This window comes from Pelophylax lessonae, assembly GCF_965119305.1.
Source record: "Pelophylax lessonae genome assembly, chromosome: 6".
Lineage (NCBI taxonomy): Eukaryota > Metazoa > Chordata > Amphibia > Anura > Ranidae > Pelophylax > Pelophylax lessonae.
In genome coordinates this window covers 159,211,137-159,238,467 of record NC_138773.1, presented here as the reverse complement: position 1 = coordinate 159,238,467, position 27,331 = coordinate 159,211,137, and the positions used below count along the sequence as shown (strand labels likewise).

The window sequence follows — 27,331 nt, the reverse complement described above, 5'->3', positions numbered from 1 at the left end:
AGTAAATTCCCAAAGGTTTTTACAGGGGAAATTGCTCCCTAAAATAACACTTTTACCCATTGAGGGGAGCAGACAAGGAGCTATTTTCAGTAAAGATAAAATAACATTGTGTGGCAAAAAATACAAACTCCTAAGAAAAAAAATATTTTTGTGAATTGAATATTTTGATGAAAAAATACTGTAGCTTGATAAAATAATACAACGCAACTGAAATAACTTATGCAACTGTAAATTGTTTCTAATTTGTTAAGGCTGGGTTCACACTTATGTGAATTGGATGCAGGTTTCCCCCGCATCCAATTCGCATGACAGGAGATTGTGACTGGCTTTCAATAGAGCTGGTTCGCACATCTCCGGGGCAGCTGCGGAGTGAATTGCACAGGGGATCTCTGCATCTTTGGCTCTGTTTCAGGTCTGAATTTAGCCAAAAATTTGGGCCTGATTCGTCCCTGAAATGGATAACAGGGACGCACCAGACCCCTGCTGTCAGCCGTATCTGCTTCAAGTGTGAACTCATCCTCATACACACTACAAAAAAAAAAATATACCAGAAAGTTAGCTAATGGGTAGTGAGAGTAACAAAAGTTTATTTTTATAGTTAGGGTGTTTTTTTAGCACTAAAACAGTCCGATGACTTCTAAACATTATCTGGAAAGGCAAAATCACCTGAAAGAAGCAGGATTAAAAACGCATTATCTTTTAGGTAAACACTGATGCAAAAACAAATATGTTTATTCAATTGTGCCTGAAGTGTGGTCTGTTTTTTTTTTTTTCCTCTTAGCTAAATTAAAGTTACCATGACCACTGTTGTTTGAACTACAATAGCAATAAAATTGATATAATTTTAACAAATACTTTATATTTTTATTGTATTTCTCAAACAGTTTACTATTAAATTTGAATGTTACATTTTATTAAAGGTTGTGATGATACTACTGTGTTTGAGTGTATGAGTATAAATATATGAACAAACAAGAACACTTGTTCATAGAGCAATTTACTATTGGACAAAATAGCATATTGCTACTTGTAAGTCTGTCAGTGTCTGGAGTAATGTAAAAATTATATTTCAAAATCATCAATGGTCCCCACCATTTTTTTTTTGCAGGGCAGACAAGCAAAATCTCACAATGAATGTGCAATTAATACTGCACTTTTTGCTTTTGTAGCATTTATACAAATTCTTCTTATTTTTAAAACTGTAGTTTACTTTCTTGCAAACATGTCTATATAAAAAATAAACTTTAAAGGACTAAAATGTATTCGTATTGTAACTATCTACAAAACAAATCCTGTAAATCACAAGGGGAAAATTGAAATGTGATGTATGCGCCTCTCCTAATATAGAGTGATAATACTAGCACTGCAGTTTAATTATCAGAAGGCAATAAAAAAAATCTCTTGCATATTCTTATAGCAATTAATAATACGTTTTGTTACAGCTACATAGTTACATAGTTAGTCTGGCTGAAAAAAGACACAAGTCCATGTAGTTCAACCAAGCTCATTCCTCTGTTCTCATGCATTTCTGTAGATAAATTTTACTGCTTCCAAGTAAGATACAATTAAAGTAGCCATCAAATCAAAACTGTTTTATTAATGCACAAAGGCATGTGCAAGGTAAGACACGTGTCGAATTCCAAAGGTATTTTGTGTAGCCACCATTATTTTCCAGCACTGCCCTAACCCTCTTGGGCACGGAGTTCACCAGAGCTTCACAGGTTGCCACTGGAGTCCTCTTCCACTCCTCCATGATGACATTACGGAGCTGGTGGACCTTGCGCTCCTCCACCTTCCATTTGAGGATTTCTCACAGATTCTCAATAGGGTTTAGGTCTGGAGACATGCTTGGCCAGTTCATCACCTTTACCCTCAACTTCTTTAGCAAGGCAGTGGTCATCTTGGAGTTGTGTTTGGGGTTGTTCTTATGTTGGAATACTTCCCTGCGGCCCAATCTCCAAAGGGAGGGGATCATGCTCTGCTTCAGTATGTCACAGTACATTTTGGCATTCATGGTTCCCTCAATGAACTGTAGCTTCCCAGTGCTGGCAGCACTCATGCAGCCCCAGACCATGACACTCCCACCACCATGCTTGACTGTATGCAAGACACACTTGTCTTTGTACTCCTCGCCTGGTTGCCGCCACACACGCTTGAAACCATCTGAACCAAATAAGTTTATCTTGGTCTCAACAGACCACAGGACATGGTTCCAGTAATCCATGTCCTTAGTCTGCTTGTCTTCAGCAAACCATTTGCGGGCTTTCTTCGACATGTTCCTGGCACGTTGCATATCCCATAACATTGCCTACCATGCTGGTCTGCTGCAGGACATTGATCCGGAGGAACTGGTGGATGAAGAACATATTTTTACACCAGAGGTTTCACAGAATCCATGTGGCAATGAATGCCATCAGCAGGTAATTGAGAAGTAATTTACAAGGTGAATAACATTTTTGATGTACTAGCCAGTGTTATTGTGTAGTGTACAGTATGTGCTGCTTTTACTAGGGGAAGTGATGGATTTAGTGACTTACATAGTTACATAGTTAGTGAGGTTGAAAAAAGACATCCGTCCATCCAGTTCAACCTATGATGTGTTTGTGTGTTTGCTGTTAACCGTACATTGTATACCCCTGTATGTTGTGGTCTTTAAGGTGCCCATCTAATAGTTTTTTGGAGCTATCAGTGCTCCCTGCTGATACGACTGCTTGTGGAAGAGAATTCCACATCCTTACCGCTCTTACAGTGAAGAACCCCTTACGCACTTTAAGGTTAAACCGCTTTTCCTCTAGTTTTAGTGAGTGGCCACGTGCCTTATTGTATCTCCTTTCTCTGAATAGTTTGTTCCTTATGCTAGGGTCGCCAGTACAGTATTTGTACATTGATATCATATCCCCCCTCAATCGTCTCTTCTCCAGAGAGAATAAGTTCAGTGCTTGTAGTCTTTCCTCATAGCTGATGTCCTCCATTCCCCTAATTATTTTTGTTGCCCTTCTCTGGACTCTTTCCAGTTCCAGCACATCCTTCCTGACTACCGGTGCCCAGAACTGGACAGCATACTCCAGATGTGGCCGGACCAGAGTCTTGTAGAGCGGGAGAATAATCTCTATTTCTGGAGTGAATCCCCTTTTTTATGCATCCCAGTATTCTGTTGGCTTTGCTTGCAGCGGCTTGGCATTGCATGCCACTGCCAAGCCTATTGTCTACCAGTACCCCCAGGTCCTTTTCCATCCTAGACTCACCCAGAGGTTCCCCCCCTAGTGAGTAGCTTGCTTTCTGGTTTCTGGCCCCCAAGTGCATTACTTTACATTTTTCAACATTAAACCTCATCTGCCATGTAGTTGCCCACCCCATTAGTTTGTTCAGGTCCGCTTGTAAGGTTTCCACATCCTGCATAGAAGATATTGGCATGCCTAGTTTAGTATCATCTGCAAATACTGAGATTGTACTAGATTTCCCCTCCTCTAGATCATTTATGAATATATTAAACAGGATTGGTCCCAGGACAGAACCCTGGGGGACCCCACTTTCCACACCCGCCCAATCCGAGTACTCCCCATTAATCACCACCCTCTGGACTCTCCCCTGGAGCCAGTTCTCTATCCAGGTACTCACCTTATGGTCCATACCTACCTTCCTTAGTTTGCACAGTAAGCGTTTGTGGGTAACGGTGTCAAAGGCCTTTGCAAAGTCCAGATACACCACATCCACAGGCTTTCCTTTATCTAGGTGGCAGCTCACTTCATCATAGAAGGTTAATAGATTGGTTTGGCAAGAACGATTTTTCATGAATTCATGCTGATTACTACTAATAATACCATTTTCATTACTAAAGTCTTGTATGTGGTCCCTTAACATCCCCTCCAAAATCTTGCAGATTACAGATGTTAGGCTGACCGGCCTATAGTTACCCGGGATATATCTCGGCCCCTTTTTAAATATTGGTACCACGTTGGCTTTTTTCCAATCAGCTGGCACCATACCCGTCTGTAAACTATCCTTAAAGATCAAGAATAATGGTCTGGCAATCACCTGGCTGAGCTCTTTAAGAACCCTCGGGTGCAAGCCATCCGATCCCGGTGATTTATTTATGTTAAGTTTCTCTAGTTTAGTTCTAAGTCTATCTTCTGTTAGCCATGGTGGCACTTCCTGAGGTGTGTTGTTTAGTTTGGCCTTACAAGCTGGGTTCGTGTAGCCCCCCGATTCTTTTGTGAAGACTGAAGAGAAGAAATTATTTAACACTTCCGCCTTTTCTCTGTCCTCAGTGGCCATATTTCCTTTGTCATCTTTTATGGGGCCAATGTGTTCTGGCCTCACTTTCTTACTGTTTATATACTTAAAGAATTTCTTGGGGTTCTTTTTACTCTCCTCCGCTATGTCTCTCGTGTTCTACTTTAGCCGCCCTGATTTCGTCTTTACATTTCTTATTGCACTCTTTGTAATGCTTAAATGCTGCCAATGACCCCTCAGTCCCCCTCAGGCCTTTTTTGAAGGCCTTTTCTTTAGCACTAATATGCATTTTTATGTTGGAGTTTAGCCACCCAGGGTTTAGTTTTGCTATTTTATATGTATTTCCCTTTGGAATGCACTGGCCAATCCCCTTGTTAAGTATGCTCTTGAAGCACTCCCATTTTTCCTCCGTGTTCTTTGTTCCCAGGGTTCTATCCCATTTGATGTTTTCTAGCAGCGAGCGCAGTTTTGAGAAATTGGCTCTTTTGAAATTCAGTGTCCTTATATTACCCATGTGTTTCCTATTACTGTAATTAATACTGAAACTTATTGACCTATGGTCACTGTTTCCTAAGTTGCCCCGTATTTCTATATCCGTGAGCAGGTCTGTATTGTTGGTAATCAGTAGGTCAAGTACCGCATTGTTTCTTGTCGGTGCATTCACCATCTGACCCATGAAATTGTCCTGCAAAACATTTAGGAACTGCCGAGCCTTGGCTGAGTGTGCGGTTCCTTCTGCCCAGTCTATATCTGGATAATTAAAGTCCCCCATTATAATGACATTTCCCATCCTTGCTGCCAATCCTATCTGTAAAATGAGGTCCGCCTCCCCCTCCTCCCTCTGGTTGGGGGGCCTATAGCATACGCCCAATATTACCTTCCCCACCATGCCTTCCCTTTGAAGCTCTACCCATAGGGATTCTGCCTCGTCCATAGCTCCATTATTAATATTATCCCTCATATTTATCTGTATACTGTTCTTAATATACAGACATACTTGCAGGGACACAAAATCCATTTCTTCTCCCCTGTCCGAACTGAGATCTGCCTTGTTTACATAGGCAGAACTCCGTTCTGAGTCTCTGCCCAGCGATCAGCGAGTGCCAGCGGACATCCAGTGCCTGGGACTTGCAGATCATCTTCTGCTGTGATTAAGCACAGCAGAAGCGGCCCACTGGCGGTGCAAATGCACCCCTTGTGGGCAGAAGCGCAGAATCACATGTAGCACCCTACAAGGTAGGTGCTAGGCAAAAGTATAGTGGGCCTTGGCTGCCTAACAGCAGGGCCATGATTTTCAGCTGGGCTGTCATGTCTCCCAGGTGTGGCTTCTGAGAGGGGAGTCTCCCCACTGGCTCCATGAGAGGCTTCTCATTGGGCAGTGGAGGAAACCCAATCAGTGGCTCATTCAGGCCTGTATCTACCCCAGAAGGCAGATTTTGCCGCAGAGGATTCTGGGAGTGGGTATAAGTTTGAGGGGAACGCATGACGCAGCGTCTTTGGCGGGAAGCAGAGTCCCAGGAGGGAGAGTACGGCTGTCTCTCCTCCTGTCAGAAGAATCGGGTGGCTGCCTGAGAGTACAGAGAGAGCTGAGCTGAGCTGCAGAGAAGATCCGGTGTGCCAAGGACCAGCGAAGATAGAGGAGTTCTGTTCCAGGAAAGCATTCCAAGTTTGTGAGTACCGTGAATTGCCCCTGAGGGTCTGCCTAGTGTCAAGGGGACCACTCCGGTGAAGGTCCTAGGGATGCAGGAGCCAGCTAGTGTAAAGGGGGTGCCTAGTCGGAGGACCCTGAAGTTTTAGAGGGGGTGCCTAGTCAGAGGACCCTGAAGTGTTAAGAGTTTCAGCAGCAGCACAAGCAGTTACAAGGAGCTACCTCAGTCAGTGAAGGGCTGGAGGGAGCTATTCGCAGGACTTTTGAGCTAGACAGAGTACCAAGAGTCAAGTGTTACTACAGTCCTGGATTTTCTGAGTTAACCAAGGAGTTAAAGTCGAAGTTTCAGCACAGTTCAGCAAAACAGTATTTTCATGCGCCAGGAAGCATTCGTCGGCATTCAGCTGACGTCAGGACAACGCTAACAGGCATTTTTCTACAAAGTGTCCCAGTAAAACCTAGTTGAGCCAGAGGAGTATCCCACTCATTCCCTTCTCCCATCCCCATTACAAAATAAACAAAACAAACCAAAGATGCCGGAATGGTCATTGTCTCAGCTCTCACACTTGGGTTTTCAACTTAAATTTGTTGGAAGTGTTACCGGTAACAATGGCAGACCCATATCAGGCCCAATGCCTGGAAATCCTGTTACATACATATACAGGTGAATCTCATAAAATTAGAATATCATCAAAAAGTTAATTTCAGTAATTCAATTCATAAAGTACTTTACAAGGTGAAGAACATTTGCTGCAAAAGGTGCTTCAACAAAGTACTAAAAAAAGGTCCTGAATACTTTGTTTTTGTTTTTTTTTCATTTTAATACATTTACAGACATTTCAATAATGTTGAGTACACTCTTATTATGGGGTACTGATAGTAGAGAAAAGATTAAAAACAGAGTTCAGTACCTGGTAACTATTTTTCTGAGAAGTCTTCCAGTGCAGCAGAGAGATAGGCTCCTCCCATCTGAAACAGGAAACACGATTGTCCACCATTATATAAATCTCTTAATTATTGCCTCAAGTTTGTAGAGTGCATGCATGTTAACAACTTCCGGTCCGCGCTATAGCCGAAAGACGGCTACAGCGCGAACTCGAATTTCCGGGAGGCCGTCTTTATACGGCCTCCCAGTAACAGGCTCCCCGCGCACTCACGCATCGGGGAAAATCTGTGTTGGCCGTGTCCCTTGGACACAGCCAATCACAGATCGTGGCGAATGGCAAATCACAGCGGCCATTCGTCACTCGATCGAGGCATCCAATGAGAGATGATCTCAAATGTAAACATATGAGATCATCTCTCATTGCCAGCTCTCCTTCCTCACACACAGACTGCAGTGTGAGGAGAGGAGAGATCCGTGAGTTTACAGAGTGTTATCTGAGTTGCCCACAGTGTCCACCAGTGTGCCCATCTGTGCCCACAGTGCATATCAGTGTGCCCAGTGCTCATCAGTGTGCCCAGTGCTCATCAGTGTGCCCACAGCTCATCAGTGTGCCCACAGTGCTCATCAGTGTGCCCAAAGCGCCCATCAGTGTGCCCACAGTGCTCATCAGTGTGCCCACAGTGCTCATCAGTGTGCCCACAGTGCCCATCAGTGTGCCCACAGTGCCAGTGTGCCCATCAGTGTGCCAATCAGTGTCACAGTGCCCATCAGCCTCACAGTGCCTCTCAGTGTGCCCATCAGTGTCACCGTGCCCATCAGTGTCACTGTGCCCATCAGTGTCACCGTGCACCATCAGTCATCAGTGCCACCAGTGTCACGTCTCACCGTGTCAAAAGGGCCTACAGTTCAGTGTCATCAGTGCCATTAGTGTCACTGTGCCAGTGTGTAGGATCACCAACGATGGCAAAGAAATTTTTTTCAGCCGAGGAGGCCTTCAATATCCTGAGTGTGGACGAGGATATCAACAGGGAGCTCTCTGCTTTGGAATCTTCTTTGGAGTCCGAGTCTGACTCCGAAGTAAATTACGAGCCGGTCATAAGCAGTGGGACGCAGACAGACTCCGACGAGGAAGAATATTGCGTGCCTGCCAAACGAAGGCGTTCTGGTGAGGAGGAGGCAGTGCCATCCACCAGCTCCGCAGGGTCATCCACCAGCTCCGCAGTGCCATCCGCCAGCTCCGCATTGCCATCCACCAGCACCACCGTGCCATCCACCAGCACCACAGTGCCTCGGCAAGAAAGGCCAAGTTCAAGTGGGGTGTCACCTCGCCCCCAAAGGGTTAGGACCAACGCCAGCCTTCCCTATGCCCTTCAGAACCCCTTGTGGCTTCCTCCCAACTCAGGAGAAGCCATCATCCCCCCTTTCACTGCCCAGCCAGGAGTCCAGGTTAACATGGAGAACTTTCCCCCGATAGACTTCTTCAGTTTAATTTTTACGGAGGACCTGCTGACGTCAATTGTGGCCCAGTGCAACCTGTATGCACAACAATTTATTCGGAGTAACCCCACGTCATTTTATTCCCGTCCCTTTGAGTGGAGAGACCTAACGGTGGAGGAGTTCAAGATCTTTTTAGGCCTCACCTTCAACATGGGACTCAATAAAAAAAAATGAATTGCGTGCATATTGGTCAACCAAACCTATCTACCATATGCCCATCTACTCTGCAGTAATGCCCAGGGCCAGATATTTGATGATAATGAGGTTCCTCCATTATAATGACAATACCCTGTGCCCTCCCCGAAATTCCCCAACATTTGACAAGCTTTATGAAATTCGGCCACTTCTAAATTATTTTTCGGAAATATTCCCTCAATTATTTACCCCAGACCAACATGTATGTGTGGATGAGTCCCTGGTTAAATTTACCGGCAGGCTGGGCATCAAACAATTTCTTCCCAGCAAACGGGCCCGCTATGGGGTGAAGGTGTATAAATTATGTGACCGAGCCACAGGGTACACATATGCCTTCAAGGTGTACGAAGGGAAGGACACCCAGCTGCATCCCCCTAAATGTCCAGACTACTTGGGATCAAGCAGGAAAGTTGTTTGGGACCTCATTTACCCTCTCCTAGAAAAAGGCTACCACCTTTACGTAGATAACTTCTACACAAGTTTGCCCCTGTTCCGCAACCTTCACAGGAAGAAGACTCCTGCATGTGGCACGGTCAGAAGAAACAGGAAAGGCTTTCCTCAAAAGCTCGTTAACACCAAGCTGAGAAGAGGGGAGACGGCGAGTCTGCGAAATGAGGAAATCCTGGCTGTGAAGTGCAGGAACAGAAGAGACGTGTACATGCTGTCTTCAATCCACAATGACAACTATGTGGAAGTCCGAAGAAGGAATGGCCCAATCCGAAAGCCAACGTGTGTACATGAGTACAACTTGTTCATGGGGGGAGTGGACTTCAACGACCAAATGATGGAACCCTATCTACCCACAAGACGTACATATCATTGGTACAAAAAAGTATCAATTTATCTTTTTCATTTGGCCACATACAATTCGTACATAATATACTGCAAGTCCACCGAAAGCCCCCAACCCTTCCTTTATTACCTGGAGGAAATCTTCACTGCCCTTATATTTCCAAACGGCCCACCAGAAAACATTCGATCTGACGTAATAAGTAGACTTTCTGAACGCCATTTTTCCAGTAAAATCCCTCCCACACAAACAAACAAAAAATGGCAGAAAAAATGTAGGGTGTGTACCAAGGCAGGAGTTAGAAAAGACACCCGTTATTATTGTCCCCAGTGTCCTTCCCAACCAGGCCTCTGTATAGAAGACTGTTTCCGCCGTTACCATACTTGTCTAAATTATTAGTGAAGTATGGTAAACGTAGTCCTCCACCTTCACCCCTTATGCCACTGTATGCTCCTGAAATGACCCTGGCCTGTTATTCAACGACGCCTTTGCCTGCTGATTTTGTACATATGTCTGCCTGCTCCGGAACTGACCCTGGCCTGTTTTTTGACCATGCTTCTGGCTGCTGATTCTGTTCATACCTCTGCCTGATCTGGAACTGACCCTGGACTGTTATTTGACCACGCCTTTGCCTGCTGATTTTGTACATACCTCTGCCTGCTCTGGAACTGACCCTGAACTGTTTGACCACGATTTTTGCCTGCCTCTTGAAGTAGTGGGATTCATACCACAGGGGTCTCGCATATTTGAGGGGACCAGAATTGTTTTTCTGGATGAAGAAAACAATTTTTTTTGTTTTTCTTCTTCTCAGATTAGGGTCTGGATCCCAGAGGCTTCAAAGCGATTTGGGTGGGAGAAGCCTCTACCCCTGTCCCCATTCTATCAAGATCAGAGGCCCTACTTCTGCCTGCAGGACTTACTACCATCATGCCTCTGCCTGCCACATGAACTGACCACACCAGTACAGCTCACAATATCTCGGCCTGCACTGACACTGGACTGGTATCCTTGCCTGGAGAATTGCATGCACTGTTGCTGACCAAGTCCCTGCCTGCTGCCTGGACTCAACTCCTGTGGACAACTGCACTTCTAAAACTACAGGTAAGCTTTTGTTTACCCTTTGCTCAGCAGAATGTATTTTGGGGTGTAATTCATGGTAATTCATGGTATGTGCATGCTATGTGTCCCTAGAACACCTGATGGTGTTCTTTGCATGTTGGGCCTCTGTATGTGACCTGACTGCATAAAAGTCTCACACATGTGGTATCGCCATACTCAGGAGGAGTAGCAGAATGTATTTTGGGGTGTCATTTTTGCTATGTACATGCTATGTGTTGGAAATATCTTATAAATGGACAACTTTGTGTATTTTTTTTCCACATTTTCCGAAAGATTCTGGAAAAAAATGACATGTTCAAAAGACTCATTATGCCTCATAGATTATACGTTGGGGTGTTGGGGTCATTTAGTGGGCTTTTCCATTGTGCTGGTGCTCCAGGGCCTTCAAAAGTGTAATAGGTGGTTGAGAAATGAAAAGTGTATTTTATGCTCCGAGAACGCCTGGAGGTGCTACTTCAATGTTGGATCTCTGTATGTGGCCTGGCTATAAAAAAGTCTCACACATGTGGTATTGCCATACTCAGGAGGAGTAGCAGAATGTATTTTGGGGTGTCATTTTTGCTATGTACATGCTATGTGTTGGAAATATCTTATAAATGGACAACTTTTTGTAAAAAAAATGCGTTTTCATTTTTTTCCACATTTTCCAAAAACTTCTGCAAAAAAAATGACATGTTCAAAAGACTCATTATGCCTCATAGATTATACGTTGGGGTGTTTGTTTTCCAAAATGGGGTCATTTAGTGGGCGTTTCCATTGTCCTGGTGCTCCAGGGCCTTCAAAAGTGTAACAGGTGGTCAACAAGTTAGATGTGTAGTTTATGCTCCTAGAATGCCTGATGGTGCTCCTTGCATGTTGGGCCTCTCTATATGAGTAGACTGTAAAAAAGTCTCACATATGTGGTATCGCCATACTCAGGAGGAGTAGCAGAATGTGTTTTGGGGTGTAGTTGTAAGAATGCATATGCCATGTGAGAGAAATAACCTGTTGAAAATGACAATTTTGTAAAAAAAAAAAAAAATTAATTTTACAAAGAATTGTGGGAAAAAATGACAACTTCAAAAAACTCACCATGCCTCTTATTAAATACCTTGGAATGTCTACTTTCCAAAAAGGGGTCATTTGGGGGTCATTTGTACTTTCCTGGCTTGTTAGGGTCTCAAGAAATGAGCTGTACATTAGGTGTGATCAATTTTCAATGATTAGCATAATAGCTTGTAGACTCTCTAACTTTCACGCAGACCAAATAATTTACACTTATTTGGGTTATTTTTACCAAAGATATGTAGAAGTATAAATTTTGGCCAAAATTTATGAAGAAAAATTACTAATTTGCAAAATTTTATAACAGAAACTAAAAAAAAACGTTTTTTTTTTTTAATTTTCGGCCTTTTTTCATTTATAGCGCACAAAATAAAAAGCCCAGTGGTGAATAAATACCATCAAAAGAAAGCTCTATTTCTATGAAAAAAAGGACAAAAATTCATATGGGTTCAGTGTTGCATGCCCAAGCAATTGTCATTCAAAGTGTGAGAGCACTGAAAGCTAAAAGTTGGTCTGGATGGGAAGGGGGTTTAAGTGCACAGTAGGCAAGTGGTTAATATGCAGAGTTAGCAAGTGGTTGCGTGCATGGTTAGTTTATGCAGAGTCAGCATTTGGAGAGCGTGCTCGTTTTCACTTACCATTGCTTCAGCCAGGTCCACTGCGTTGGACTTGTCTTCCTGGCCTGTCTGTCCCTCTATCTGCGCCAATGATCCAGTGGAAGTGATTTAACGCCTGGTTCTGCACACTGGAAATGATCTTCAATATATGGTGCGGTAATTATCGCATTATGGGCTCTGTACCGCGTGAGTTATTTAACTAAAAATTCTTTGTGAATTGCACATTTGAAAACTATTTAGTGCATGCGTTATTTTACTGCATTTTTGCTATTGTTATTTACCTTTTAGTGAATTGACCCCTATAAACACTTTGCAGCATTGGGAAATAAAAAGTGCAGCATATTTTCTGCTGTATATGCAGCATGGCTCAATTACTGTAATGACTACAGAGGGTTCATTTGAGCTTTTAAATTGTTTACTATTTATAACTGGTTGGAGTACCTTGAGATGCAATAAAAGATTTCCTCAGCAGCTACATCCAAATATTACTCCATTTCATGGGAACTGGTAAAAGGATAACATTCAGAACACTTTCACCACTTTACAAAGTCCGCCTTATGAGCCAGAGCTCCATACTGTATAATGTAAATTTTTCTCCATTTCTCTCTTACCTTCAGTCACTCCCACCAGATTTGGAAGTGTAGGGACAGCTTCATTAGGGGATGTTGTCTTCAATTGTATATAACAAACCATTTTCCATACATCCTTTTTTAAAGAAACTGGAGTTGTGAAAGGTAATTTACATTTAAAGTAGAGTATTTGGTAAGATCTGCTCTCCTTCATACTGTACACAACTGATGCCCCTTTGTCTTTTGTATACTTACTTTAAATAAAAATAATTAATTCATACTAATCCTAAAATGGAAAATGAAATACCTTTCCGTAATTTTCCTTTCCTGGTGCTTGTCCATGGCAGCATACACATGGTTGACTGCTCCACCCCCAATCAACCAACAGGACCACGTTAACTCTATAAAAGAAAGAGTCAGCCCCCCCCCCCCAGGTCATTCTTGTAACTAGTCGCAAATGTGAAGGATTATAGCAAGGGAGAGCATATGCTGCCATGGATAGGCACCAGGAAAAGAAAATTACGGTAAGGTAAGTATTTCATTTTCCATTTTCCTGTTGCCTCCATGGCAGCATACACATGGTAAATGACTCGCTCACAGGGAGGGTTGCTGCAAAAAATCCTATTTCATTTGGATTACAAAACAGACAACTGTAAAGCTTTTTTCCCAAAGTCGCGGGAAGTAAGCGCGGATGGATCCAGGCTACAGTATGTCATGAAGGTGGTAAAAGACGACCAACTTGCTGCATGGCATATCGTTTCTGGAGAGACCTGTGCTAAAGCCGACCAAGAAGAGGCCATTCCCTGGGTTGAGTGTGCATTGATTGCTTTCGGAACCGGAAGACCACTTGCCCAATATGCTCTCTGTATTAGGCATACAATCCAATTTGCTAAAGTTCTCTTGGAAGCGGCCAGTCCCCTTCTAGCTCCATTAGGAATTAGAAAGAGACAAAGATCTTTGCAAAAGGGCTGCGTCAGCTCAATATTTCACCGGATAGTCCTTGTCACATCCAGCTCGTGTAGTTTTGAAGTTGCTGGGTCTTCTTCGAAAGTTGGGAGGAGCTATTCCTGATTAAGATGGTATATTGAGAGGACCTTGGGGACGAACTGGTGTATTGGTTGAAGGACCACTCTGTCTGGGAAAAAAAGTAATATAGGGGTCTTGAGCCCCTAAGGCTTGGATCTTTGCAACCCTCTGGCCAGAGGTGATGGCAATTTAGGAAGACTGCTTTAAGAGTAATATCTTCTAAAGAGCATTCTTCTGTGGGTGCGAATGGAGGAGCTGCAAGAATATTGAGAACCATGAGCAAATCCCACTTTGGATACAAGGACTTTCTCTGAGGCCTTAACCTTAGAGCTGCCCTCTGAAAGTGCTCTAATAGAGGGTTTAGAGCCCATCTGGTGTCTGTTAGGGCTGATAGAGCTGAGACTTGCACCTTAAGGGTACTAAGCCCCAGACCCAAATGTAACCCAAAAAGAGGAGAATATCATGAACACTGGGTTTTAACTAGTTAAACTGGTTGGTTTCTACAAATTCTGAGAATGTTTGCCCTACTCTATAGTAGGAGCTATTGGTGGATGTCTTTCTGGCCTGAAGTAGTGTCTTGATTACTTTGTGGGAACATTCCAAATTTTCCAGCCTCTTCCGCTCTATTTCCAAGCACTCAAATCCAGAATCTCTGGATGTGGATGAAAGAAGGTTCTCTGAGACAGAAAGCTGTGCTTGTTCTGAAGTGTTAAGTGGTTGCGCAGAGAGGTGTGAACCAAGGTCTTCTCGGCCAGTAAGGAATTACTGCCAGGATGGTTACTAGTTTCTCAGTCAGGCGCTGAAGAAATCTCATTATCAGAGGGATCAGAGAGAAAGCGTAACCCATGTGAAATACCCATGGCTGGACTAGGGGATTCACTCCCGCCGACTTATGAGCAGGATATCTGGTTGTTGTTGGCGAACTCTCTTGATAGGCGATCTGCCAGTTGATTTTAGAGAGCTGGGATATAAGATGCTCTGAGATTGGTGAGATTTGACTCGGCCCAGGATAAAATCGGGGCTATTTCATTGGACAAAGACCTGCTGTGTGTCCCCCCTTGGTTCTGGATGTAGGCTACTGCCGCTTTGTTGTCCATTTGTAGCAAGATGGTGTTGCCTCTCAGAAAAGATGCCCAGTGTGATAACGCCATCCATGCTGCCCTTAGTTCCAAAATGTTGGACACTATGCTCTCTGCATTGAATTGCCATCTTCCCTGAACCAACCGATCTTTGCAATGGGCGGCCCAACCTGACTAACTTGCATCTGATGTAAGAGTGATCCAAGAGATGGGGCCAAGATGGCAATGATTTAGAAGGTTGAGGGGTTTTCATTGAAAGAGTAATTAGAATCCTCTGCGATAAGTACCTCTACTCCCACTGGGAGAGAGAACCTTGTTGAAAGGTGCGGAGATGCCACCGAGCCCATTTGACCATGGGGATGCATGAGGAAAAGGATCCGAAGAGACTTAGACATTCTGCTGCCGACATGGTCTTGCTCTCCAGTGCTCTTCCTACTTTCCCTGTGATAATAGGGATCTTCTCTGGTGGGAGTGTACCGCTCTTTTCGGGGTATCGAACAAAGCCCCCAGGTATGTCATTTTCTGTGCTGGGAAAAAAACGTCTCTTTGTAAAATGTATTAGCCATCCGTACCTGTTCAGTGTGTCCACAACCTCCTGTAGGTGGTTCTGCAGAGTTCCTCTGTCCTAAAACAGTATCCGTATATCGTCTAGATAATGTAGAATGCGGATCCCACTTTCTCGAAGAGGGGCTAGAACTGCCACTAGTACTTTCGTAAAGGTTCTGGGAGCTGTTAATATGCCAAAAGACAGACATTAGAACTGCAGATGAAGAGCGACTACTTGGAATCATAGAAAAGACTGGAAATCGTGATGAATTGGTATGTGTACAGTAGATAGGCATCTTTGAGGTCTATCGAGACCATCCAATCCTCCGGCTGCACTGCTAGGATTACTGTGTTGAGAGATTCCATCTTGAAATGTTCCAAGCGGATAAATGTTTTAATCGTTTAGGTCTAGATTCTATCTCTTTTTGGGTACTAAAAAGATTGGGGAATAGATCCCTAAGAATTTTACCGATTCTGAATCTGGAACAACTGCTTCTTGATTTATTAACGTCCGGACATACTGGAAAAGAGTCTCCAGTTTTAACTTGGAGCCTGGGATCTTAGTGGGTAGAAAGGAAGGACAGGGCAGATGGTGTTTGAATCTCCAAAAATGCCCCTGACGGATCGTGGACATTACCCACTGATCCAAACAAATTTCCACCCAAACCTGAGCGAAGGCCCGGAGCCGGGCCCCCTTCGGTCCATTTTGAGTGGGCAAGGAGTCAAAACGATTTTTGATTTTCGTGGGAAGTGGTTGCTGACTTCTGCTTTCCTTTCTTCATAAAGATAGCCTGGGAGCCTCTCCAGCCCCTCTCTTCATGGTCTATATGACCTGGCATCTTTTGCCTTCTGCTGAAAAGCTGTAAACTTTCTTCTCCTGCTCCTATCTTGAGAAATCAGGCTGCTGTTCTCTCCTGTGACTCTAATAAATGCAACATTTAACTTTTCACCGAACAAGGCTTTCCTGTAATAGGGTATGCGTCACCAAGTTTGTTTGGAGGAACTGTCTGCTGACCAAGGCTTCGGCCAAAGCGTCCTTTTGGCGCTAATAGAATATAGCATGGTCCGAGCAGAGCATCTTAGAGTATCGATAGCCACTTCAGCTATAAAATCCAATGCCAATTTTAATTAATTAAGGGCTTTAATAATCTGGTCAGACTCTACGCCCTGCCTGAGGGCTAACTCAATATTATCGGTCCATGCCCTTGGTGCCCTGGAGACTGAAGTTAAGCTACTGCAGGTTTACAGGCTCCCACCGCTGCCTGATATGCCTTTTTTAGGTCTGAGTTGATCTTGCGGTCTAGCACATTCCTAAAAGAAACTGCATCTTCCGAGGGCAGTGTTGTATTCCTCGCTAGCCTTATGATAGAGGCGTCCACTGTCGGCATGGAGTCAAACAACTGCGCATCTGATTCTGTTAGGGGGTATAGTCTGTGGAAACGGTTATATATGATCGGCCTCCTTTCTACCTTATGCCATTCTTCTGTCACCACTTCTTTTATTTCTTCCATAAGCGGAAAGGTCAGGGACTTTTTCTTCAAATGTGGGAAGTATTTCCTGCATTTGAGAGGGTTCAGGCGACTCCTCCCATTGAAGCGCATCTTTCACTGCAACTACAAATAGCTCAATTACGCCAAAATCGAAAGAAGAACAGTTTTCACAGCTATTTCACTTGTGGAAGGTGTTACCAAGTCATGGGATGAGGCTAATTCCCAAATGGAGTCTTTAATCAACCTTTTTATAGTGTTTATAGACTTTTGTATCTCCTTTTCCTTGTCCCCAGCTACCTCTAAGAAACATGCCTTACACACCAATTTCTCTGGAAGGGCCTGATTTCCACAGATCCAGCAGGCCTGGGATGGTTGGGGCTATGCGGAGGAGTAGCCCTCCTAGATGTATGGTGAGGCGATTTCCGTCTATGAGATGCATGAGCGGAGGGTGAATAGTCTCGAGTGCGTCCTGCACTATCATGACCTCTGGATCTTCTGTCCGATGATTCTGTGAAACGATTGGTGGTGCAGGCTGAAATGAAACATAGAGATTCCGGTGTTTCATATAATATGCCAGAATTCTCTTTTAGATTAAACTTACCTGAATGATGCAGCCACTTACCTAGTGGTATGTTGAGTATCTTTTTGATGCGGCACTGGGCTGCGGGAAATGGTTGAAACCGAAAGGGTTATTATTAACCATGGGGAAAAAAAGAAAAAAACGATATATATATATACACAGTGTATGTGTGTGTATATGAATATATATATATATATATATATATATACACACACACATATGTACATACACACTGTATACATCAAAAAACTAAAATAAAGTTTAAATCTGCCCCCTCCTACTCAAGATAGCTTGTGACGCTATAGGTGTAGAAAAGAAAAGGCTTGCATGTCTCTCCAGACCTCCAGGAGATGTTTTCCCATTGACAGCTGCCATTATAATGAACCCAGAAGCTCCTTATATACAGGGGGCTTAATTGGCTGAACCAAGATGCCCGCCAACGGCTTCATGAGGCCACCGCGCATGTGCAGATGATGTCACATGCTCGTGATGTGGCTCTGCCTCTGAGACAAAAAAAAACTAGCCCCAGGCTGCGCACGCGAGCGCTGCTGCAACAGAGGAAGGAGGAAAGGAAGGAGCTACAGTGGCATGAAGCAGCCATGGGGAGCCCCAATATGTATGCTGGAACTGCTGGAGGAGGGGTAAGCAGAGAAGAAAAGCATCCAGGCTGAGGCTGTATCACTAGGCAGGGACCATTTGCAGCCGACTTCTTAATAGGGGAGGGTGAAATGAACAATAAATCCCAGGGAAATAAACCCACAAAAATATTCACAGAAAAAAGGGCTCCCATACTCATTGGCGCATTTAGCAGCCTAAAATACTTGGACTCCACAGACAGGAGAGCATGAACCTGTAATGGTTGCACTACGTAGTGGTGTGGTAAGGCTGTTCCGGGTGATCCATGATCCTGCAGGCTTGAGAACAGAAAAAAGAATCATGTGGGGAGGGGCTGACTCCTTCTTTTATAGAGTTAAAGTGGTCCTGTGGGTTGATTGGGGGTGGATAAACCAATCATGTTTATGCTGCCATGGAGGCACCAGGAAAATAGACTCCTAAGTATATAAAACCCAAAACTACCCCATATATGAGCTGTGGCCTTATATATGCTGTTCATCTGCTCTTTACAGTTCAGGGTGCTGCTAAGCTTACTGCCAACCAGAATTTCCAAGCCCCTTTCCATCTCTGTATTGGCCATCTGTGTTCCATATAATGTATCATAGAGAAATGATTTTACTGTGGTCTTGCCATGTAATCTTATTTCTTAATATCAAATTTAATTTTCTGCTGTTGTCAAGATTAAGTTGACAAAAATGTGCCCTCAGCTCTGTCTATGAGCTTCCACCATGGTTATGCAAGAATTTGGATTCTTTACATACACTGCCTTTACTACTTATAGCATTTACTAATGCAGCTGAGAGCAAGACGAGAAGGACAAAGCAAAATACTTTTTCAGAATGTTGATATGCTTGACAGTCTAATTTCAGGTTTATACAATATGATACATTTCTGGTAGGTAAGACAATAACTCCAGGCAGGATGTAAAATGAGTGACCTACTGCTGCAGTTATAGTGGGGAGGCCCATTCAATTTACCTTTAAAGGGTAATGTACTTTCTATTCTTACTGTCTTCAGTGGGACTCAAGTCATTTCCCCGAGGAGTTCTGGTTTTGCATGTACTCACCTGTATTTTTTCCACTACTAATTTTACTGTGCTGCCTGCCCATCCCCACACAGCCTATTTTTTAAAATGTCTGGATGGATGGTGTATGGACTTTTCACTGTAATTATGGGTGGGTGGGTGCAAGGCTCTACAGGGAGCATTTTGCACAAGTAACTGTGTGTTCATAAATAAGGCAAAGACCTTTAAATATAAAATAGAGAGGGGGTGACAGAGAGACAGAGAGGGGGGTGACAGAGAGACAGAGAGGGGGGTGACAGAGAGACAGAGAGGGGGGTGACAGAGAGACAGAGAGGGGGGTGACAGAGAAACAGATGGGGGGGTGACAGAGACAGAGAGGGAGGTGACAGGGAGAGAGAGGTGTCCCCTGGTCAGCTTGTCCTGGGAGTGGAAAGGAGGTTGAATGTGCTGGTCGGCCGTATGAGTGTAACGTTCATGCGTTTTTGTTAATGGATGGATTTACAGCTGCAGAATTATTACACTCAGTATCCTTGTAGAGATCTGTTGAACAACATATCCAACTCTCAGGACTTCATCATAGTGCACAGCCTGTATACAATTTACATATACTCAATCAGATGTATAGATGGAGGGATAGAATATATGAGAAGTATAGATGAGAGACAGGCAATTGTATAGTGGGCACTTAGGAGAGTTGCAGGTGGTAATAATAGGCAGATAGGTTCTGATGTCAAGTATAATGCAGATGGTAAGAGGACACAGATGGAGTATACTTCAGACAGAGTAACCTAGTGCAAGGATAGTGTAGGTAGTCCCAAGAGCTAACAGTCTTATGCAGATGATAGGAGATAGATAGATATAGATAGTCCTGGTAGTTGCAGTAGATGACAGTAGGAGTGCAGTTAGTAAGGAATCCCCTGTGGGGTACTTATCACATAGATAGGTTAGTAAGGATAGAGTCCAATGGTGAGAGGTGATCCCGTAGCGAGGTACGGATCAGCAGCGAGGTTCTGGCTTCAGTTCAGCAAAGGGAAATGCCAGCAGCTCTGACTTCACAAGAGAAGGTGCGGTGAACATGTGGTTTGAACGAGCAATGAGTGAGAGAAAACCGGCGATTGAAATAGCCGCTCATATCGGCGCTCGGCAATGATGTCATGCGGTCTTAAAGGTATATGCGTCTCTTGTGTAACAAGATGAGACGCAATTAGAAAAGGAGAAATATATGGAATAAGGGTACCAGCGGTACCAGAACATTACAATGAGCGCCTCTGAGAGCCTCAGTGTAATCCCCATCTCCAGCCTGCCGCCGCTGGGGCCGATTGATGATATCACGGTCATGTGACCGCTGATCGGCCTCATGTGTGGGCGGAGACAGAGCTCCGGAGAGCCCGCACTGACACCGCCTGGAGTGGACACAGGGCTCCGGGATTGGAGCCGCAGGCTGCCTGGGGGCGCCGGGGATGCAAGCTGTGGGGAGGGCACAACAATCACTGCCAACACTTCCAATTTTTTTTGCGCCCCCCCCCCCCCCCTGGCCTGCACCCCCCCCCCCCCCCGGCCTGCGCCCTTGGCGGGCACCAATCTGGCCAACCCTTTGTTACGCCCCTGAGGTTGAAGAAGTGCAGTGGATTCTGGATCCTTTTCTTTTCTCTAGTGTGTCCCACATTGCCACTGACACCTCCATGTCCAGGCAGAGGAGGGTATTGATACAGGACACCAGTACTATGTTGTGGTTGGTAGGTATATTTCCCCAGTATTTTAGTTGTGGTCCCTTCAAGGGGGACGGTTTATTTTTTTTTTCAAATATAACTTTTATTGAGAGTTTAAAATGGGGTTATACATAAAAAAATTAACACAATACACTATTAAGCGGAGAAAGAAACATGATCTCATTGCATATAAAAATTTGTCCTAAAAAAAAAGGACAAGCACATTAGGTTCCACCTTATACCACAAATCAAACATATGTAACATTTCAAATAAAGTTGCTCCTCCCTTCACTATCACAGTGATCAGCTTTTTTTCATGTAAAACTTTTATCCCAAAAGAAAAGAAACTGTTGCTGCAGCTGCTTGTGTAACTGCAGTGTGAGCTTGAGTTTGGTTCAATTTGTTAGTGTATCCAAGTCTGCTAGTACATCTAAAACTAAATTATGGGGGGGTGTGATGCGCTTCAGGGGTATTGTGAATATTATATAAAGTGATTCTGTGTTACTATCCACCTATTGAACAGTTCTATATATCAAAATTATTCTAAAGTGCTGTTACATATGTTTCATTCCAAAATTAATAAATACATCAAAAGTTCATACACCAGCACTTTATATTTATATGAACTTTTGATGTATTCATTAATTTTGGAATGAAACATATGTAACAGCACTTTAGAATCATTTTGATTGATATATATATATATATATATATATATATATAATATATATATATATATATATATATATATATATATATAACTGTTCAATAGGTGGATAGTAACACAGAAGCACTTTATATAATATTCACAATATCCCTGAAGCGCATCACCCCCCCCCCCCCCCCCATAATTTATGTATCTGTGACTGTTTTATAGTATCAGTTTATGTGACGCAGCATTAGGGTGGTTGGTAGAGAATCCAGGATAGCGCAGGAGCCACACTCCCATAATATATGCATCTAAAACTACCCTCCCCTCCAGAATAACAATGCTGCTGTCTGCTGTGACGTTGTGCTCTTTTATCCAGAGTGTAGCGTCTTAACAACTACTGAAGTCAGAGGGACAAGATAACAGCCAAGCAAGTAGTATTTTCAGAAAAGGGAAGACATAAGACAGCCAACGTATTTATTTCAGTACATATTCCTTATAAATAAGATGTGCAGATTTTGTTTGAGAGCACGGCTCAGTGTACTAATGCAGATTAAAAACTGTATTCTATAATATTAACCAATTATTGGTACTGTAAATGTAGCTAGAGATCTTTATTTAATGTAGGGCGTACCGTGGGGTTGTCCAGAACGGCGCCCACCAGGGGTGCAGGCCGAGGGGGGAGGGCGCAAAAACACTGGCAGTGTAGCAGACGCAGTGAATTACCACTCCTCCGTTCAGCCTGCGCCCTCGTAATACCTCCCACCCCCCCCCCCCCCACAACCCTGGAAGCCGCAGCTCTCTGTCCAGGGCCAGGCAGGCTGCGACAATCAGTGTTGGAGCTCCGTGGATAGGCAGCTCCCCTCGTCACAGGACTCCGCCTCTGCCCACATGACCTCATCAGTCGGCCTCTCTAGGCAGCTCCAGGCAGTTCAGCGGTGGGTGAATGCACTCTGCAGTGACGGAAGGCCTGGCTGGCCTCTCAGGTACAGAGAGCTGCTGTGTGTCCTCCAGGGAGCTGTGCTCAACTTGTGTCCCCCCTGGATATACTCCATCACCACCACCCTCTGTAGTGCGCAGCCTGTATGTCCCCCCCCCTCCCCCATGACAGGTTATAATGTGCAAGGTCATCTGTGCAAGGTCCCTGTCACCCCCTCTCTCTCTCCCAGTCACCCCCTCTTTCTCCCTGTCACCCCCCTCTCTCTCCCTGTCACCTCTTCTCTCTCTCTCTCTCTCTCTCTCTCTGTCCCGGTCACCCCCTCTCTCTCTCTCTGTCCCTGTCACCCCCTCTCTCTCTCCCTGTCACCCCCTCTCTCCTCTCTCCCTGTCATCCCCCCTCCCTGTCACCTTCCTCTCTTTCCCTGTCATCCTCCTCTCTCTCCCTGTCACCCCCCCTCTCTCTCTCCCTGTCACCCCCCCTCTCTCTCTCCCTGTCACCCCCTCTCTCTCTCTCCCTGTCACCCCCTCTCTCTTTCTCCCTGTCACCCCTCTCTCTCTCCCTGTCACCCCTCTCTCTCCCTGTCACCCCCTCTCTCTCTCCCCCCTCTCTCTCTCCCCCTCTCTCTCCCCCTCTCTCTCCCCCTCTCTCTCTGTCACCCCTCCTCTCTCTCTCTGTCACCCCTTCTCTCTCTCTCTCTCTCTCTCTCTGTCACCCCCCTTCTCTCTCTCGCTGTCACCCCATCTCTCTCTCTGTCACCCCATCTCTCTGTCAAACCCTCCCCCTCTGTCTCTCTCTGTCAAACGCTCTCTCTTTCTCGGGGGGGGGGGGGAGATACAGCTCCTCGCCAAGGGCGCTGGAGATCCTAGTTACGCCTCTGATTTAATGGTGCTTCGAGAACCAGATCAATAGTTTCAGTTTTGTCACTGCTCTGCACATTGCTTTGGCTTTAGAACTACAGCTTTAAGGGAACACTTGCACTAGAATGGGTATTATGTTTTTTATGCCAACAGCAAAAAATTATTTTATTTTCTTACTCAAAGTGGAAATGTCTTTAATTGGCATTTTAGGTCAAGTGATTACCTTATTAGTGAATTGTTAATGAAAACCAGAGTAAACGGTGAAAATTGTCAGCTCTTTACCATCAGAAGTGCAGCATTACTGCTAATACCTCACTCGCTTACAGTGGAAGCATATACTGAAATAAAGATGCAAGTATCTATTGCTGACCACCTTCTGAAAATGCTAATTTACTAGCTAGTTTCAGTATTTCCTTGGGACCTGTAACATAGAAGCCATTGAGTCAGCATACCAGCCAGGGAATTTAGTATTTTTTAAAGAGAAAGTTGAGCAGTGGTAGCATACAAACATTTTTTGTACAGGTGACCTCTGAACATTAAATAATGGTTATGAGCACTAGGTGGTGGTATTGTATTTCACAAGCTATTGCAAAAAGCTTGTTAAAAAAAATCTAATAAGCACCCAGAAGGTCAGGAAGACAAAAACCTGTCACTTGTACATAACACTTAGCTATGTGTGCTTTAGCATGCCATACAAAGAACTTCCAAACCTCAAATTATCTTTCATACAGCAAAGGCAAGGCAAAAATGGAAAAATAAAAAAAAAAGCTAAATTCACATTTTTTTCTCTATATTCCAGCTCCCCTATGTACCAATATAGGAATAATATACTTCTTTTGCAGAAATAAAAAAAGCTTTCTTTTTACACTGCCCTTACCTCGGTGTCAGTGCTTATTAAAAAAACATCTTAATTTCTTCCTGGACAGACGTTAGAATGTGAAAACTATTAAGACGCAGGAAGGAGTTCATCAGCTGACCTCATTAACACACACCTTGCATGTGCCCTCCCCTTCCAGGAGATAGCTCCCACCCACCTCTGCAGGTGCACACTTTTCCAATGCAATCGATGATCACTATTCTCACTTAATTCACAACTGTCAGGAAAGGGCTCACCTGCTGGTGGCACTGTGGCTTCCAGAACCATAGGCTGCAGTTCCAGTGTCCACCAGCGGGTGTCCTTCAGCTCATATCATCAGTCATCAACTCACTGATGCTCATTGCAGGAAGTATATTTAGGTCTTGTCTGTGCTTCTCCTGTTGCCTTGGTGTTCTGTCTCCATGTGCCCAGTGGCGTAGCGTGGGGGGGTGCAGGGGGGGTCGGCGGCACCTGGCGCATAATTTAGGGGGCGAAATCACTCCTGCCTGTTCTCTTAATTGTATTACAGTGTCCCCAGACAGCCATGTTTCGTTGCGCCCTGTTATTGGGCGAATAGGGTCATGTGCAGCAGGGGGGGGGCTGGCCTGTCCGTGATCAGGTGGCACATGCGCACGGGAGTCCCACCTTGGCGCCTCCAGCATCTTCTCCTCCTCCTCTCCTCCGGGTGGCACATGTGGCATGCATGGGAGTCCCGCCTCCGGCTTACTGTGAACTTCCACCACACCATCTTCTCCTCCTCCTCTGCTGGATCTTAGGTACGTCCCGTTCACAGTCTAGCAGTGTGTCAGAGCCAGAGGCAGCAGCCAGAGAGATAGACAGACAGAGTGAGTTAGGGTCAGAGTTAAGGTGAGTTAGGACAGAGCAGTTAGGGTCACGCTGTGTAGTGATCAGTATAGGAATACTGTAGGTAGGACAGTGTAGTGTAGTGGTCAGTGTACTGGACAGTGTAGTGGATAGTGTATTGTAGTGGGTAGTGTAGTGGGTAGCGTAGTGGGTAGTGTAGCATAATGGGTAGTGTAGTGTAGTGTAGTTTAGTGAGTAGTATAGTGTAGTGGTCAGTGTAGTGGACAGTGTAGTGTAGTGGGTAGTGTAGTATACTGGGTAGTGTAGTTTAGTGTGTAGTAGGTAGTGTAGTGTAGTGGTCAGTGTAGTGCAGTGGACAGTGTAGTGTAGTGGATAGTGTAGTGTAGTGGTCAGTGAAGTGTAGTGGACAGTGTAGCGTAGTGGGTAGTGTAGCATAGTGGGTAGTGTAGTATACTGGGTAGTGTAGTGTAGTGTAGTTGTCAGTGTAGTGTAGTGCAGTGGGTAGTGTAGTGGACGGTGTAGTGTAGTGGGTAGCGTAGTGTAGTGGACAGTGTAGTGGGTAGTGTACTGTAGTGGTCAGTGTAGTGGATAGTGTAGTGTAGTGGGTAGTGTAGCACAGTGGGTAGTGTATTGTAATGTAGTGGGTAGTGTAGTATACTGGGTAGTGTAGTTTAGTGAATAGTATAGTGTAGTAGGTAGTGTAGTGAGTAGTGTAGCGTAGTGGGTAGTGTAGTGGGCAGTGTAGCATAGTGGGTAGTGTAGTGTAATGAGTAGTGTAGTATACTGGGTAGTGTAGTGGGTAGTGTAGTTTAGTGAGTAGTATAGTATAGTGGGTAGTGTAGTGATCAGTGTAGTGGTCAGTGTAGTGGTCAGTGTAGTGTAGTGCAGTGGGTAGTGTAGTGTAGTGGACAGTGTAGTGTAGTGGGTAGTGTAGTGTAGTAGTGTCATGTCAGTGTAGTAGTACACTACACTGACCACTACACTGTCCACTACACTACACTCACCACTACACTACACTCACCACTACACTACACTGATCACTACACTGTCCACTACACTACACTGACTCCTACACTACACTGATCACTACACTGTCAACTACACTACACTGACCCCTACATTGTCCACTACACTACACTGACCCCTACACTACACTGATCACTACACTGTCCACTACACTACACTGACCCCTACACTACACTGATCACTACACTACACTCACCACTACACTACACTGATCACTACACTACACCATCCACTACGCTACACTGAATACTACACTACACTGACCCCTACTCTACACTGATCACTACACTACACTCACCACTACACTACACTGATCACTACACTACACCGTCCACTACGCTACACTGATCACTACACTACACAGTCCACTACGCTACACTGATCACTACGCTACACTGACCACTACACTACACTGACCCCTACACTACACTGATCACTACACTACACTCACCACTACACTACACTGATCACTACACTACACCGTCCACTACACTACACTGATCACTACGCTACACTGACCACTACACTACACTGATCACTACACTACACTGATCATTACGCTACACTGACCACTACACTACACTGACCCCTACACTACACTGATCACTACACTCACCACTACACTACACTGATCACTACACTACACTGTCCACTACACTACACTGATCAATACACTACACTGACCCCTACACTACACTGATCACTACACTACACTCACCACTACACTACACTGATCACTACACTACACTGTCCACTACACTACACTGATCAATACACTACACTGACCACTACACTACACTGACGACTACACTACACTGATCACTACACTACACTGATCACTACACTACACCGTCCACTATGCTACACTGATCACTACGCTACACTGACCACTACACTACACTGACCAGCCTGGACAGTTTAGTGGTCAGTTTAGGAATCAGGTAGGTTCCTGTGGTGGTCAGTTTAGGAATCAGGTAGGTCAGTGTAGTGGACACGGTAGGAATCTGGTAGATCAATGTAGTGGACAGGTTGGTCAGTGCAGTGGACAGGTAGGTCAGTGCAGTGGTCATTGTAGTGGACAGTGTAGAAATCAGGTAGGTCAGTCAGTGTAGAGGTCAGTGCAGTTGCCAGTATAGGAATCTGGTAGATTAGTGAAGTGGACAGGTAGGTCAGTGTAGGAATCAGGTAGGTTAGTGTAGTGGTCAGTGTAGGAATCAGGTAGGTTAGTGTAGTGGTCAGTGTAGAAATCAGGTAGGTTAGTGTAGTGGTCAGTGTAGGAATCAGGTAGGTTAGTGTAGTGGTCAGTGTAGGAATCAGGTAGGTTAGTGTAGTGGTCAGGTAGGTTAGTGTAGTGGTCAGTGTAGGAATCAGGTAGGTTAGTGTAGTGGTCAGTGTAGGAATCAGGTAGGTTAGTGTAGTGGTCAGGGTAGGAATCAGGTAGGTTAGTGTAGTGGTCAGTATAGGAATCAGGCTGGTCAGTACTATTGTAGGAAGCGACTCAGGGAGTGCTA

General features: G+C 44.6%; 1 pseudogene across 1 annotated transcript in view; it reads right to left on the bottom strand.

The window, feature by feature from the left end:
• Positions 1–14,514: 14,514 nt before the first annotated feature.
• The window catches only part of LOC309558676, a 63,703-nt pseudogene continuing 50,886 nt past the window's right edge, over positions 14,515–27,331 (bottom strand). Inside the window, exons 2-3 of the transcript in view lie at positions 15,276–15,432; positions 14,515–15,225 (exon numbers count right to left, since the gene is read on the bottom strand). The product of the transcript in view is annotated as an uncharacterized misc_RNA (transcript). The remainder of the gene's footprint in view (positions 15,226–15,275; positions 15,433–27,331) is intronic.